The 16905-nt window shown below is 34.1% G+C and overlaps 1 long non-coding RNA gene across 2 annotated transcripts in view; it reads left to right on the forward strand.

The window, feature by feature from the left end:
- Positions 1-16251, forward strand: part of LOC146995573 (uncharacterized) — a 242796-nt gene extending 226545 nt beyond the window's left edge. The window contains exons 1-2 of one of the 2 annotated variants that reach the window (XR_015043155.1): positions 8934-9126; positions 15524-16251. This is a non-coding gene — a long non-coding RNA (uncharacterized LOC146995573). Of the gene's footprint in view, positions 1-8933; positions 9127-15523 lie in introns of those variants that run through there. The other variant, XR_015043156.1, reaches the window with a different exon arrangement.
- The last annotated feature ends 654 nt before the right edge of the window (positions 16252-16905 follow it).

Raw genomic sequence — 16905 nt, forward strand, 5'->3', positions numbered from 1 at the left:
CTGCTTCAAAACTGGGGGTGCGACTATTACGCAAGTAAATACGTTAATTACATTTCATTCTCCAAATAATCAGATGAAATTTAAAAAATGCAAACCATTATTATATGCACATCCCGGCCCATAAGTCCTTATGATCTTTTTTTTTTTTTAAATGAAAATTTTGAGTGAAAAATAAATTGTCTTGACAAATGTTTAATATTAGTCAACAGAGAATTATTTGCTTACAAAACGGTGTTTTTTTTTTTTTTTTTTTTTTTTTTTTTTGATTGCTGATATACTTTTTGTTCGTCTCATGTCACGTCGAGACACCCCCCCGAAAAAAAAATGAAAGTGAAATCTTTCAGATTTTATATTACGTCCAAAGGGACACTTTTTAAACGTTTTGTGTGTTACTTTTATTTATTAAATATCATGTTCTACCATAAAGCTACTAAACTGTTTTTCTACTTAAACGACAAAATTCAATTCTACAGCAATATCGCAAAATGACTTAAAAAGAGCATATTTTTAGAATTTCCGATACAATCTTGCACACTAGCGATAATTTTTTTTTTTTTTTCCCGTACAGTGTTGCTATTGCTCGCTTCGAAATCGTTGAGTTTCTTAATGAAAAACTCATAAATGCTTTACAAAATATGAAATTGATAAAACAAATTCCAAATTCGAGTTTCCAGATGCCCGTATTCGGGTGGAGACGTACGTTATTCAAAATTGGATGGCTCTAGGTTATCGTTATTTTATCACTGCGCTTCCTCTTGATATTTTAATAAGCAAGTGCTTAAAGTGGTTTGACTAATTTAGGCTTTAAAAAGATCTTCCCGTGTTTTGTTCTCTCTAGGGCATTTAACGGTTAATGATCCTAATGCGGTGCGTCAAATCATGCCATCTCACAATGTTTTAGAAACTTTGATCAATAATAAATTCGTGATCTTTTTATTTTGATATACAAAGTACATACTTTACGTTATTAGTAATTTTCAGTATGGTAATTAGAAAAGCAAATATACTGTTATTAGATAGTTTGTTCAATTGAAGTCAAGTTTTCCGGAACTTTAGATATCCGAAATTTCAGTTATCCGAATAGCTTGTTATCTTTTTACACCAAGTAAAAATTTTATTAATATACTACATAGGGATTCAAACATGACATGGACTGTTGCTGTTACAAATCACTACTCATGCACAGAGCTGAGTGTCCTTGGGCCACATACCCCCACCTTACTTGTTTGGCTGGTATCGTGTTGTTTGAGAAGTCAAATGGATCCATGGTGGAAATTCCAGCTTTTTGGCAGTTCTACAATCTTTCCACTAGACAGGATCTTCCTGGAAAGGAAATTCCTCCAAGCTTTGCTGAGCTGCAAGTATTGCCGGATAGGTGAAGAAGTGTTCTGAAGAAAGTTTCTTTTCGGGGCTGTTTCCACAAATTCTTAAATGATCCATTACCATCTTCGTTAATTTCATTCCTCTAAAATGCAGGTTTTCATTTTAATAATGGTCTTTATAATTTCTGTGTTTACATCAGTCTTACATACCTGATGGTCTTTCTCAATTGATTTCTCTTTGAGTCTACCCCACCTTACTTGCCGTGCAGATTAGAATTTGCTGAGTCAAGTCCGGCTGTCGCAAGAATGTTGAACAAACAACAGCTGGCTTGCAGAGTGGAACAAAGAACTGCGGTCGAATTTCTAGTTCGGGAAAACGCCCAAATACCTGAAATTTGGCAGTAATACCAAGCACCGCATGAGGAACAGTGTCTCTGTAGGACTAGTGGGTTTGAGTGGTTAAGTACTTCACTGAGGTCAAGAGCGCATGGGAAACATCCATTACTCAGGCAAACACTGATTATGTGTATGCTGTTATTTGTGAAAATAGGCCACACGTGGGTCCATGCTTTCAGTTAGTATTAGTCCTGTAGACGTAACGTTTTCGGAAAACATTCATATTAAAGAAAAGTATAATTTGTGGATTCCACACACGTTGACAGTCGAGAACAAAGTGATGCCCATGCAAACTGCCAGTTCTTTCCTACGGTGGTTTGAAGGAAGGGTAATTTGAAAGTCTGTAGTGACCACACTGAAACATGGACCCCGATTCCATGTTTCAGTGTGGTCACTACAGTGACTTTCAGTGTCATTTGTGAAACTGGACAAAAACATGCCTTACATTGAAGTAGACCTTGTAGAAAAACCCCAACCATTTTTTGATGGAAAGAGGCAGAGATCCCTTTCTTGAAGGAGGAAGAGTATTCCCTATTAAAATAAAGTCGACCATTTTTGCATCTTGACGAAAATGGACTGTCTCGAAATCGGTAGACATTTTTACGAAACGGATGTTAATTTGAGGTTGATTCTTGCTTAATTTATTGTTGTTTTGACTAATGTCCCTTATCTGATATCAGAGGAAGCTTACGAAATTCGTCTTGGCAAGGAGGTAAGATTGCGCCTGTCGTTGACAAGAGCCTTGGCCACCATGTAGGTGACAGTAGGACTTTATTCCCCGCCCCCAATTTTTAAGGACAGCATCTTGGCAAGACGGGGCCCCGGGTTTCCCACGCCTCTTTCCCTACCAACTACTTCTTGAGAGGACTTTCGGGTCGCGACATATTTAGACTGACTCCTGCCGCACAGAAACTATACATTTAGAAACATTGATGTCTTCTTCGGAATCGAACTCGGCCCCTACACTACGAAAGCTAGAGTCGCTATCTACCATTCAAAGGGGGGGGCGCAAGTTTTTATTTAATATCTGCGGCGTTTCTTCGACTATAAATCTCTGTGAATATTATTTTATTTTTTAGCAAATGCAAAATAATTACTAAAGCAAAATATTATACAATGTAACCTCCCCCCCAAAACTGAAACCTTTCAGATTTTATATTATGCCCAAATGTTTTGTGTGTTACTTTTATTTATTAAATATCGTGTTCTTTGTACTTAAATCATAAAATTCAATTCGACAGAAATATCACAAATTAATTTAAGAAGAGCATATCTTTAGAATTTTTGATAAACAGTCTCGCGCGTTGGAGATAAAAATGTTTTACCTTTTTTTTTTTTTTACTCGTACAGTGTTGCCATTACTCGCTTTGACATCGTTGAGTTTGTTAATAAGAAATTCGCTTAAGTTTTAGAAACGCCCCTTTTTTAAGGTTTCGTGTGTTGCTTTAATTTATTAAATATCGTGTACTTTGCACTTAAATCATAAAACTCAGATGAACAGCAATATCGCAAAATAATTTTAAATTGAGTCTATCTTTAGAATTTCGCTTACACAGTCTCGCGCGTTGGAGATAAAAATGTTTTTCATTTTTTTCTCTAGTACAGTATTACCATAGCTCGCTTTCATATCGTTGAGTGTGTTAGATAAGAATTTGTTTTTGTTAGTTTCACAAAATATGATAGAGATAATAAAAACATCAATAATTCGGGGCTTCCAGATGCCCATATTCGCAGGAAGATTAATTTATTGAAAATTTGATGTCTCTATGTACTGTATGTGCCTATGTACCGTGTTTTTTCGCAGATCGAGAAACATACCTACATTCATGCAAACTCTTCATTATTTAATTTCCTTAATTATAAAGCAGTGCTCTAATATTTGGTGGCAACAATTTAAAAAGTGAACCGACACAAAATGCCAAAACGAAATTGACAACCCTTTTGGGCTAACGCCGTTTGGGCTAAAAAGATAAAATTCACTCTGTAGCTTAAAAATAATTTCATATTTGACGTATAGACATAAGACAGTCTGGCTATGTGAAATTTCGAATATGGGATTGGTTACGGTGCCGGTTAATCCAAAAAATAGAGGTTCTGTTTTATTCTACTGCATCTCATACTGTGTACTAATGAATCACATACTGTTCAGTACGTGATTCATTTACTTCCTCCGCCCCCAATTGTCTCTGAAACGGTACTCCTACGAAAGTGAGGTATTATTCTGAAAAGGCGTTTAAAGGTTAAAGAACGAGACTTGACCCTAAGTGTTTCTTTCTCCGTTTTATAACTCCCCAGACGGGAATACAAGTGTCGATGGTCTCTTTTTCCTTCTTACCTCGCGAGGAATAGCGGCTATTTCAGAAGCTTTCCAGGATTATGCGATCTATTTTAGTATCACTGGAATAGGATGTGTAATAGTTCTTGATCTTGATGTATATCAGTGTTGTAGATCCGGTTGCCTAAGTACTCCTTGTATCGAAATCTTTGTCCGCAGTTGAAGCTTGAATGTTTTTCTCCCTTTTTCTGTCCACAAATGATGGGATTCAGATGATTCGTTTGAGCCAGGCTAATCAGTGGTCCAGTTGTTAAAACTGTGAAACATTGCGAATTTGCCCGGTTTTTGCTTGTAGTGGTTGATTATTACAGCTTCGTGTGGTTTTAATAATTTTCTTCATGTGCAAAGTGTATGAAGGGCAAATTAACTTCGAAAATCCTCCTGAATGTATCTCCATTCACAAGCAGATAGTTTTGATGACTGGGTAGTTTCGGACACAATAAATCGAATTCCTCCTCTCTATATAAATTATTTATTTATATTTTTACATTTGCCGGCAGACAATGTACTGGTTAGGGTACCGGAGGTCCCAGGCTCAAATCCCGGAGCGTCCCCGGATTAAACCGGATTGAACTGGTTCAACCGAACCGGATCAAACTGGATGAAACCGGTTTGAGCTCAATTAAACCGGTTAAAAGGGATAAAACAGAACTGAACCAGTTTGTTTTAACCGAACAGTATGAAAGTGGATGAAACCGGTTTGAGCTCAATTAAACGGGTTAAAACGGGATAAAACCGAACTAAACCAGTTTGAATCGGATAAAAACTGCTTCAACCGGATTAAACCGGTTTAAACCGGTCTGAAGCGGATTAACCGGTTTGAACTGGTTTAAACCGGATCAACCGGATGAAACTGGATGAAACCGGCTCGAGGAAGCGAGCAACGGGTTTAAAGTGGTTTAACCTGAACGGTTTGAAATGGAAGAAACCGGTTAGATTAGTCTGGACAAACCGGACTGAATGAGTTTGAATTGGATGCAAACTGGTTCAAACGGGTCTCAAGTAGATTAAACCAGTTCGAATCGGTCTGGACCGGATCAAACTGGATGAAACCGGTTCGAAAAAGCGGATCAACCGGTTTGAACTGGTTTAAACTGGATTGAACCAGTTCTAATCGGCCTGAACCGGTTTAAACTGGATTATACCTGTTCAAATCGGTCTGAACCGGATCAACTGATGAAAACAAGTTCAACCGGTTTTATCCCGTTTTAAACAGGTCAGAACTGGATCAAACTGGAAGAAACCGGTTCGAGGAAGCGGATCAACCGTTTTGAACTGGTTTAAACCGGACTGAACCAGTTTGAACAGGGTGAAAACTGATTCAACCGGTTCAAACCTGTCTGAAGTGGTTCAACTGGTTTTAACTGGATTAAGATGAAACCGGTTAGAAAAAACGGATCAACCGGTTTGAACTGGTTTAAACCGGATCAACCGAATGAAACCGGATGAAACCGGTTCGAGGAAGCGAGCAACCGGTTTAAACTGGTTTAACCTGAACCGGTTTGAACCGGATTAAACCGGTTAGATTAGTCTGGATCAAACCGGACTGAATGAGTTTGAATTGGATGCAAACTGGTTCAAACCGCTCTGAAGTGGTTCAAACCGGTCTGCAGTGGATTAAACCAGTTCAAATCGGTCTGGACGGGATCAAACAGGATGAAACTGGTTCGAGGAAGCGGATCAACCGGTTTAAACTGGATTAAACCAGGACAAATCAGTCGCCGCCTATTAGGCCTGCGGGCCGTCCTACCGGTATAGTGGTTAGCTTCGCTGACTGCCGTGCTCCCCGGATGTTTGTAAATGTTTAGTGTCGGTGATGCATGGCTGCACACTAAATATGCGGCCAGCCGAAAGTCCTCTTGTGGAAGTTGTGTCTTGTGTTGGAAGGGGAGAGGGGTGGTAGACTCCTGTCCATCAAAATTGGGGGCGGTGGAACTGAGCTAAATCGCGCTGTCAACTGTAAGGGTGTTAAAGGCTATTGCCAACGACAAGGGGTTTCACGACAAGTGAGCTTGGACCAACAACAACAGAAACAGGTGCCTCCTTAAAGAGAATCCACAGAATTTTATGTCATTTAGTTTTGTGAATACAATATACATCGTCTAAAAAATGTGTGAACAGCCTCTGTAATGAAGTCACCAATGTTTACTTTTAAAACTGTTACAATGTTTACGTTTTAAAAAAGTTAAGGAAAGCATTTCAAAATTGGCAACGAGAATACAAATTCTAAAGTTTTAACGGTTATTTTTGTTTTAATTATTCTTGCATTTACCATGGATTTAAAAATTTGGAACTCGCCTAATTAATTAAACATCTTCTATGCAATTAATTCCTGGTAGTGTTATGTTATAAGGACCGGAGTCGTCGCCAAATGTTTCGCTAAACTCGCCAAATGGTTCATATGAAATCGCCAATGTCTACTTCTAAATTCGTTATAATGTTTACTTTTTTAAAAAAGTTTAAGAATGCGTTATCAATGTTGGCAACGAGAATACAAATTCTATAGATGTAAAGATAACTTGTGTTTTTATTATTACTGGATTTAACGCGGCTAAGAAGATTTAGGACTTATATAATGATGAAACATGTGTGGTGTTTAAAATTTTCTTCCTCTGAATTTGGTCAGTATCAACTTGATATGAATCACTACATTGTTGTGGATTGGAACAGTTGCATATTGGGAAGTCTATGGTCATGCAGTAATATCTAGACCGTCAGTTAAAATTGGAGGCACTGGTAATATTATCAAAGTTGACGAAAGTCTGTTTTCGCGCCAAAAAATAACGCTGGTCGTGTTCTTCCTCTCCAGTAGGTGTACGGCGGTATTTGCAGAGATATTTTTTACTTGCTGTGCGCACCTGCGTATGTTTTCAGACATTTTGAATGATATGCACATTCTTCGCATTAATTTTAGTTCGATAACCGAATTTTTTTCCCTCATTCCTTTGGGGTAACTCTTTAATTTTCATTAAAAGCTTCTAATTTTACGAATATATGTTATTCTTTTCACAGATAAATGTAATATAAATGCAAAAAATGTTTTTACAGATAAATGTAATATAAATGCACACTGTTATTGACAATCTAAAAACACAATTCAATTCCCAATATACTTTTGGCTTACACAAAATGCATAATAAAGGTAAAAATGAAATGGTTACCAATAGTGAAATAATAGGAGCATGCAAGATTCTTGAAAAGAGTACATGTTTTCAATATCGAGATATCATTACTGGGTTGTTTTACAGTTAATCAGAGTATGGTATTAGAAAAGGTGAAGGCACAATAATGTAGATAATGATATGCAATTAAAGAATAATGCAATTTAATGTGAATATTATGATGTTAACAATCTATTATAAAACATATGTTTCGGTTGATCTTTTCAAACTTACATATTTAACTATTCTATAAACATGACAATTTGTTTCATGTTCATTCAGGCTGCGAATAGGGAGAATAGGGGTGCAGCGCGTAAAAGTACGCAGGAGGCGAAAATCAAGGGCGGCCGGATTCTCGCGATAAAACGACTAAATATTTTAATTTCATTAAATTCGTTGTAAGTATTTAGAATGAAAGTATATGAATCAAATTTTATGAAATCAGTATAAAATCAAAGTATGAAATGAGTAATATGAAATCAAAGTTTTATTAATCATTGAGCGCTTTATTATTATTATTATTATTATTATTATTATTAATATTATTATTTGGTAAATATTTTCCCCTTGTAATATTTGGTTTTATTCTCGTGTGATCTCAGTAGAGTATAAATTTAAAACAAAATTTTAGGTAGACCAAAAATGTTAATTATTACTATTCCTGAACTTTACCGAACCAAACAAATTACTTTTATATTTTATTATACGAAAATACATGTTTTAACGGTACTATTCCGTTTTGAGAACCGTAAAAAATTGCAGCGAAAATGTATGTGCAAAAGCGCCAAATCTAGCAAACGCGCCTGATTAACAGCGCGCCAAATCTAGCGTACGCGCTGATTTCAAATTGCGTAAGTTTAGATAGTTCTGTATTTCTTAAGATGCCATTGAAATACTAATTTGATTTTTAAACCTTTTTTTGATATCCTATGGTTTTTAACAATATGGGAATTGCCCATGACGAAAAGTCTGCAATAGAATTTTTTCAAAGAAAAGGTATAATTTATTATAAAAAATTATGTTTGAACAACCAACGAGATGAAATTATGCTTTAGCGATAACTCGGTAACGAAATAGAGATGCAGGAATCCATTCAGTTATGTTTAGCCTTTTTTTATATAAATAGCAATAATAAAAAAAGTATTATATGAAATTAACCTTCCATATAAATTAAAAAAATAATTTTCAAATAGTTATTTACTATTATACTTCCTTTCTTACGTTAGGGTTGTGGCAATTATTTTTGGCAGCACTGGCATCAACAATAATTTGGCGATTTTTTACGGTCCTCGAAACGGTATAGTACCGTTTTAGCTGTATAACTGTCGATGAAATAAATTTCAAGAGAAAAAAAAATAAAATGCACTAACTTTCATTGCAGTAATATACATATCTAGCAAAAAAAAAAAAAAAAAAAAAAAAAAAAAAAAAAAGACCAATTAAGCAATTGGTTGATCTTTACAATATGGTAACTGGTAGTTTGGCGACATTTTGGAGGCGATAAAGGTTACTACCTGGGACTTTGGTAATAATGTGAGCAGTACTCAGTTCCGATTACGCATTATTTTGTGTGAGGGAAATGAGAGATCATGGGATATGTCATGTGATATTAATGGACGAATTACGGTTCTTTAATCGGAAAAGGGGGGAAATCGGGAAAAAATCTGGAAATTTTGTATTTGGCTTTATTCTGTGTTGTGTGAAACAGTGTTGGTTAATTTTTGGATTCCATGGCCGTAACTAAAGTGAATTCGAATTGGGTATTTAGTGGTATTGAAAAGGGTAGTAATAAATGCTTGTTTAAGGTTGTGCGAGATAGAAGTGAAATAAAAAAAAGTATGATTTTAAAGATCCTGAAACAGAAAGAAGAAATGTTTATCGGACACATAATCAAGATTCTGAAAAAGATTAGGTAAGTTAGTATTTTTAATTATTTGAGGATATTATTTTTATGCATTGTTCTAAATGTAAGGTGGAAAGGAATTTGGTATTATTGGGAAAATTGTTATTAGCAATGATTTAGTTTAAAGTAATTAGGATTGTAAGGTAATTTTGATTAATTTAATGTATGTGCTCATTTATATTTTAAGTAGTGTTTTTGAATTTAATTATATTTTAATGAAATGATAGTTATTTTGTGAATTTTATGTTTGTAGGAATTTGGTATACGTTTTAGTTGAAGTAAACGTGCATGGAAATAATTTAAATATCTGACACTAAGTATTTGTAATGGTTGCGGGATCAATTCGTTGGTGACGTTTATAATATAATAGATGATTTAGAGGTAAAAGTTTTTGGATATTTTATTTATTTTATATGTGTAAATGTTCATATTTGGAAAGGATAAATACTTTTTCGCGATCAGGTAATTTCATATATGTTCTTTTTACCGGGTTTAAAGATTGAGAAAATTGTCATGTATTTTCGTGAAATTTTTATAATTTATGAGAAAAAAGCAGTGTACATGGATATAGTGAAGAGTGTGCGCAATGCCATTTTTGTGCAATTCTGGGATGTTTTTTTAAGTAAAAATAAGTCGACGTGTACATGGTTTAGTGATATTTTAATTAAATGATAGTTATTTTGTGAATTTTATGTTTGTAGGAATTTGGTATACGTTTAAGTTGAAGTAAACGTGCATGGAAATAATTTAAATATTTGATACTAGGTATTTGTAATGCTTGCGGTATGAATTCGTTGGTGACGTGTATAATGTAATAGATGATTTAGAGATAAACGTTTTTGGATATTTTATTTATTTTATATGTGGAAATGTTCATATTTGGAAAGGGTAAATACTTTTTCGCGATCAGGTAATTTCATATATGTTCTTTTTACCGGGTTTAAAGATTGAGAAAATTGTCATGTATTTTCGTGAAATTTTTCTAATTTATGAGAAAAATGCAGTGCACATGGATAAAGTGAAGAGTGTGCGCAATGCTATTTTTGTGCAATTCTGGGATGTTTTTTTAAGTAAAAATAAGTCGGCGTGTACATGGTTTATGTGTATGTGTTATTTTGAAAAACGCGTAAGGAGTATGGTATTGTGCACTTTTTCCCAATTTTGCATTGAATATTTGTCTTGATTAAGCAGTTTTGTTTGATAAAATTTCTAGCATAAGTGTAATTCGGCTAGTAGATTGTTGGAAGAAGTGTTCAGTAGATAAAAAGAAAAGAAACATGTCTTTACTTCGTGAAGACAAAATGGCGGCGGGGAAAAAAAATAGACGGTTGCTGTAGGAGAGTTGGTTGCCAAATTTTCGCCAAAAAATAGCCAATTTACCATAATGTAAAGATCAACCAAGCAATTTTGTGAATATTTTGATAAGCTATTCTCCCAGTTAGTTTGGATATCTTAAGTTCTACTAGAGTTATTACTAAAATTATCCGTTCATCAGTCAGCTGTGATAGTGCTGCCATCTGGTGCAAAGTATCTTCACTCATTCTTACACGTTAAACTAGCCACCGCTAAAGAGCCATCTAGTGCTGCCATCTGAGGGATAAAATGTGACACATATTTCTTCACTTTAAACTACTTATGAATTTTAATATGTTGATCGTTGACCATGATGGGTTAATCAGTCGTACAACGATTAAGGTTTTAATCTGCAGGTGGTGATGCTCTTGGCTATTGGCATTAAAAATATAAAGCAAACGATATAGTTCGAACTGCGAGAGAATTATAGCTGCTCTAGCTAGGTGAACAAATAGAAGTGGCGCCAAAGTAGCTATGAAAATTTAGAAATAAGCTTTTTAAAAAGGAAATTAAGATTTTTAACTTTCAACTTTGGAATACATCAATAAATATGAAAGGAGTTTTGTGTTATAAACAGTCCGCCTGAATTAAAAGAATTAATACATTAATTAATTCTCGAAAGACACGAGGTTTCAGCGTAAGCATATATTATTTTCTAACATTAAAATTTATTATTGGAAGTAGCATACTGAAATTAATTTACACCTAGACGTGGAGAAGTTACACGCAGAAACTATAATTACCCACAGAAACTATAATACTGCCAACATTAGTAATTATGTACTCTGTCTGCCATTAATTGGCATTGCTTATATTTTGCCATAACAAGCTTGCCAAATTCGATTAACAGAGCTTAAAGAACCAAATGGTTTCATCATGAAAATCGTGTTCAGTTTGCATTAATGTTACAATCTACCTAATATTATTAATGTAAATTAAGAATTGTCATGAATTTTAAGGAATTAATAAATAAACTGTGGCAGATATTAGCTTCATTTGATCAAGGAAAACTTTCAGACCTAGACTTTCTCTTTCGCATAAATTAGCATAAATCAAGCGTTTAAATAGATTTTGAAAGAGATATTGATGGTTTTGCTTCGTTAAAAGCAAGAAACATTTAATTACAAATGTAGGTTTGTACAATAATTTTTTTTAGTATAGGTATATTGATATTTATACTACTTATTTATTATCAAAAAGAACGTTTTTGTGTTTATTTAAAAATATTTGTGTTCAATAAAAAATGGAGCATTTGTGTTTTTCATGTTTATTTGTGTTTATATAAAAAGTAAAATATAAAAAATTTTAATATATGTTTATATACGTTTCATTTTTTGGAATATATGAAGGTATGATTAAATATTTTTACAAGAATTATGGTAGTTGAAATAATATCTCTAAATGAATATAAAAATGCTAGAAAAGTTATTGCTTTGTTATTTTCAGAATGAAGGGGGGTGGACTTGCTCGAATTTAAAAGGGGAAAATTAAATGGCTATTGTTAATTTATTACTAGAAAGGTAGGTGTTTTATATTTTCCATATCTAGAGAGGGTGTTTTTGCCTTGTCGGGAAGTGAGAACTGAATTAATTGAAAGAGAAATACTGGATTTTCTGTGAAAAACACTTTCTTTTTTGTTTTGTTTGCTTACTTTCTTTTATTCATCGTTTAGATTTATTATAGTATTTGAATAGAACATGCGTCGACGATTAGATAATTCTTAAGATGATATAAATTTATATGCATTTTGAGTTATAATATGGACGAAATGTACCGCTGTTAAGTGTCAGAGTGTCGCTATGGTAAACAAATATAGTGAATTTTAAAGAGTGCATTTATTCTATTGTGGTTAATGCGCTATCGACGAAGTAGATTTAATTCAATCCAATAAATTTAAATGAAATGTAAGAAAAAATGCGTATAATTTAATCTTCGGCTAAGCATTTATGCCTTTAGTTAATCTGCATGTGGTAGTTGTAGAATTATCAACAATTTTAAAATTGTTTTAGTGCGGCTAAGCCTATTTTTTACCATAGCAGCCACATTTGTTTACATTTCAAATTTTGCAATCCGCCCAGACGGTACAGTGGTTAGGGCAGCCTGACTGCAATACCGAAAGGCCCGGGTTCGAATGTAAAATTATCTGTCCTTTCACAGAAGGTAACGGTTTTGGTGCCTCCATAATAAAATGGTCACCACTTCTGGCCTTAGGAGTGGCGTATGCCGTTATAGACAAGTGCCTGCCACAGGGGAGAAAGAAAAATCTCTCAGCAGAATTAGTGAATTAAGTCAATTTCTGCACTTTAAATGTCTTTTTGCCGAGTGGGACCAAAAGAATGCTTTCAGTTTTGTGCACCGAAAAATATGCCTTCTTGCCCGTTGGCCAAATTGCGTAGAAACTCTAATTTTAGTTACATTTTTTTAAACTGTTTTAACTGTACCTGGCGTTTTATATTTTTCTGCATTTTACAATTTTTAATGAAGATGCTTTGAGATTTTATGTATTTTTGCTTTGCCGCGGAATGAGAACTGAATTAATTTGAATGAAAAACATATCTCTAATGAAAATCGGAGAAATAAGTTTAAATCAAATGCAGGGGAAAATGCCTATAATTTAATATTCTGTATAAGGAAGTCATGTGGTGTACACATATGATTTTTTTACAATGAAATCATAAATTTTTTCAAACAATATAATAAATAGGAATTTATAATAATATCATGAACATTTAACTTAATTAATAAATAAACACTAATTTAATTAGTAATGCGTAATAAAACTCGACACTTTTATATTAATTTCAACGGTAAAAACTCAACGCAGTATATGAGGATATTTAAAAATGTGATTGCTTATTAACTTCTGCTGTTCTTGATGAAAAAAACTATATGTTACTTATCCTGAAGTTATCGCTCCTTTTAAAGGTTCATTTAAATAACTGATATCAAAACTTCGGATTACAGAAGAATATCTCAGCAGATATTTTATAAAATAAAACACTAAAATTGCTTGTTGTTGTTGTAAAGTTGTCTTTAGTTTACAGTCGAACCAGCGCACCTTAGAACACAGATTGCCATTAATAGGAGAAAACTGTAAAAATGTCATCGAAATTTAACTGACAGATTTGGAAAAAAAGAAATATTAGTTAGTGTGCATATGAATGTTCTTATAGCTTTGGAGCCAATACGTCGTTCAAGGGGGGACCGGAAAAATGCCCACTGGAAAAAAGCCCATAGGAAAAATGCTCACCGAATAATGCTCACAGGTATAAAAGCTCACAGGAAAAAAGCCCACAAGGAAATATGCCCACACAGAAAAATGCGCACATGGAAAAATGCTCACTTAAGAAATATACTCACGCGGAAAAAAGCTCACATGAAATATATTCACATGGACAAATGCTCACATTAACCTTTTCAGGGGCGATAAATAAAAGCATGAAAACTGTAGTAAAATTTTGCAACATGTTGTAAATATTCCACACGCGCACACACACATATATATATATATATATATATGATGTACCAGCTTTTTTCCGGAATAAATAGATTGGTGAAGAATCATAGATGTAGTCGTAGCTTAAATTATCAGACGATAAGTTTAAAAAACAGGATCCATTTATTATATTTCAGGAGAAAATAGCAGTTACAAAAATTAAGATCTCCGGAGTAAATAAAAAAGAATTACTAATAACTTTTTGTATGAAGTTTACTGCATTGTTACATTAAAGAGAAGACCCCGATATTCCTTTGCGAGTCCTTTTATAGCCTCTGGAAAGGCGGAGCTTCCAAGAAATCACGTCAGCCTCGTCAGCCATTCCAGTTCGCTTTAAATATTTCCAGAACATTGTATAACTGTACGTGTAGAAAAGGCGGGAAAAACAACTTGACTACGGGGCTGTGGATTTAATTCCACGTACTTTCAAATAAGAGACCGTCGCCATTAAAAATGACAAGATCATACAGTTAGAATTTTAAGTGTATTCTTGACTATGGAATTTTATTATTACATATATATATATATATATATATAATATTAAAAAAAACACGATGGCTTTGCTCTTTGCGAACCAGCAACCTTTAATTAATTTTCTGCAATTCAGGATCTTCCCCTAGACCAGTACCTTCTATAACATTCGCGCCTATTACTTAACCTCCTCATATAAATGCTGCGTCATAAGTTTTTCTACATTTTTCTAGAAGCTACTCTGTTACATAACCTTTCATATAAATGCTGCGTCATAAGTTCTTCTACACAGATGCCTTCTCGCCTTCGTTCTGCTAACGCCTCCTCTATGCTCCTCTTTCTTTGTTAGAACGTTATAACGTATTAAAGTCAGTCGTATCTAATAATTCAATTACTGAATAAGTTATTTGAGTATCTTCATTTGGAAAAAATCATCTGCTCTAAAATAAAATAAAGTTATGCTGTTAAAAGTGAAAAGTCCAGAGTCGTCATTTTTCTCCGAGGTGCAATCATCCCAGCTTCGTCAACCATCTGCCAAAACGTGAAATGGAATAGCCTCACCATTCACCCACGATGTGTTGGAATAACTGAAAACATTACATATATATATATATATGTAAGTAAAATAAAGAATATGTAAATGATTAAATTAGCAGCATAAATTAATTTTCCTTCTCTATTCTAAAAATAGTAACCTCTATTTGCACCGCGTCATTTCGAGAAAAATCTATGTCATGTGACCTTTACGTCTGGTGATGTAAATGGAACTAAAACTCAATAATAATTTCACAGCAGTATAAAATAGCATGATTGTCCTTGATGCCTTAGCTAGACTGCTGTCTGTCTGCTTTTTCTTTTCTGCTGCAAGTATATCCAAAATGTCAGCCCTTTGGAACAGGCACATTTAATGTGCCGATTTGTGTGTAGCCGCAACATATTTGCTGAAATAAAAAATGAATATTTAATCTGCCTTCTCCTCCAATTTCCTAGTCATTATGGATTAACATTTCTGCTTCATCAAATTTCCTGCTCCTGAATATATTACATTATATAATGTACCTTATAATAATTTTATCTTTTCTACAGGTAAATCCTGTTGCTCATTTCGTTCAGGACGCTACAAGTGTTGTGAACCTGCTTTACAAGGAGATACCGAGCAGTTGAAGGAGCAATTTCGTAACAGTTCTTCACCTGAGGAAGTTTCGGAAGTTTTATCTTTTTGTGAAGTGGTCTGCAGTGGTACATGTTGCAACGATGGCACCTGCTGCCCAGAGACCTGTTGCAGTACAGTCGGTTGCTGCCTTGATTTTGGTTCTGTATGTTGTGGAATTGGATGCTGTACTAGGAAAATGAGTTGCTGCAAAAACTCCAGTTGCTGTTCCTCTGGTTCTTTCTGCTGCCCGTCTTCAGATGCCAATTGCTGTCCGTATGGTTACCAATGTTGCTCAGGAGGAGGTTGCTGCAAGAATTCGCAAACATGTGGTCCTCCTGGATACTGCTACGGCTGAGTGAGCGTGCTTTGCTCCACTATGACTTCCCTCATCTTCTTTTCAATGCTGAGCTTGACTTCATGGCGATTCCTTCATTAAGGGCTTTATACCTTTCAGAGTTTAGTTTACATTCTTACTAAACGAGGACATATTTAATTCTGTATTTTGTTAAATATCTCTTAAAATAATTGTGTAATTTACCACTGCTTCCTCAGTTGTATTGAAGAGTTCAAGAAAGATCAATAAATCGGCACTGAAAATAAGATTTCAAGATTTGATTATGTAAATAGCTAAATAAACCAATAAAATGATTTTTTAAGCTCTTTTCTCATATTTCAGTGTTTTGATCTTATCTATTTTAATTTAGAAGCTGATGTCTGTTAGCCTTTCATTTTTAAAGCATTAAGAAATGTTAATATGAAAGCTTATTGTTTCAAAAATCTATGAAACTTTTTAAATCCGCTGTAGCATTATACAAATGTTTTTAATGTGTAGAGACATTAGGCATTTTGGAAGCAGGAGAAATGAAAAATGAGCAACTCCTATCCCGGGAAGCGTAATGGCAAACCGCACATTGAGTGGATCAATGTTAAATGAATTTCGCTTACTGCGCATGCTCAGAATAGAATTTGGATCAGAATAGAATTTTAGAGTGTAACTATCGGTTGTAAACTACGCAAATTTTCGTTTAAGAAAAGTATATAATAGTAATAAAAATAATAATAACAAACAAGTAATAACAAAACAGGAAGCACTGCAAGATATATTAACTGAATGCTTATTGATTATACTTCTGAGGAATAAAAGCAATTAAGTTTTACCATACGTTCCATTCGTATACACTTTATCAAATTAAGGAATAAATTCAGTTCAAATTGCTGAATTACAGTCAAATAGCTGATATTAATTGTAAAATTTATGAACAAAATAAGCCAAAAAAATGAAACAGAAGCACATCAATCAGCACACAACAGATTT

Source organism: Stegodyphus dumicola, chromosome 9 (genome assembly GCF_044657685.1).
Source record: "Stegodyphus dumicola isolate Sdum_Otavi_A_Nest chromosome 9, ASM4465768v1".
Taxonomy (NCBI): domain Eukaryota; kingdom Metazoa; phylum Arthropoda; class Arachnida; order Araneae; family Eresidae; genus Stegodyphus; species Stegodyphus dumicola.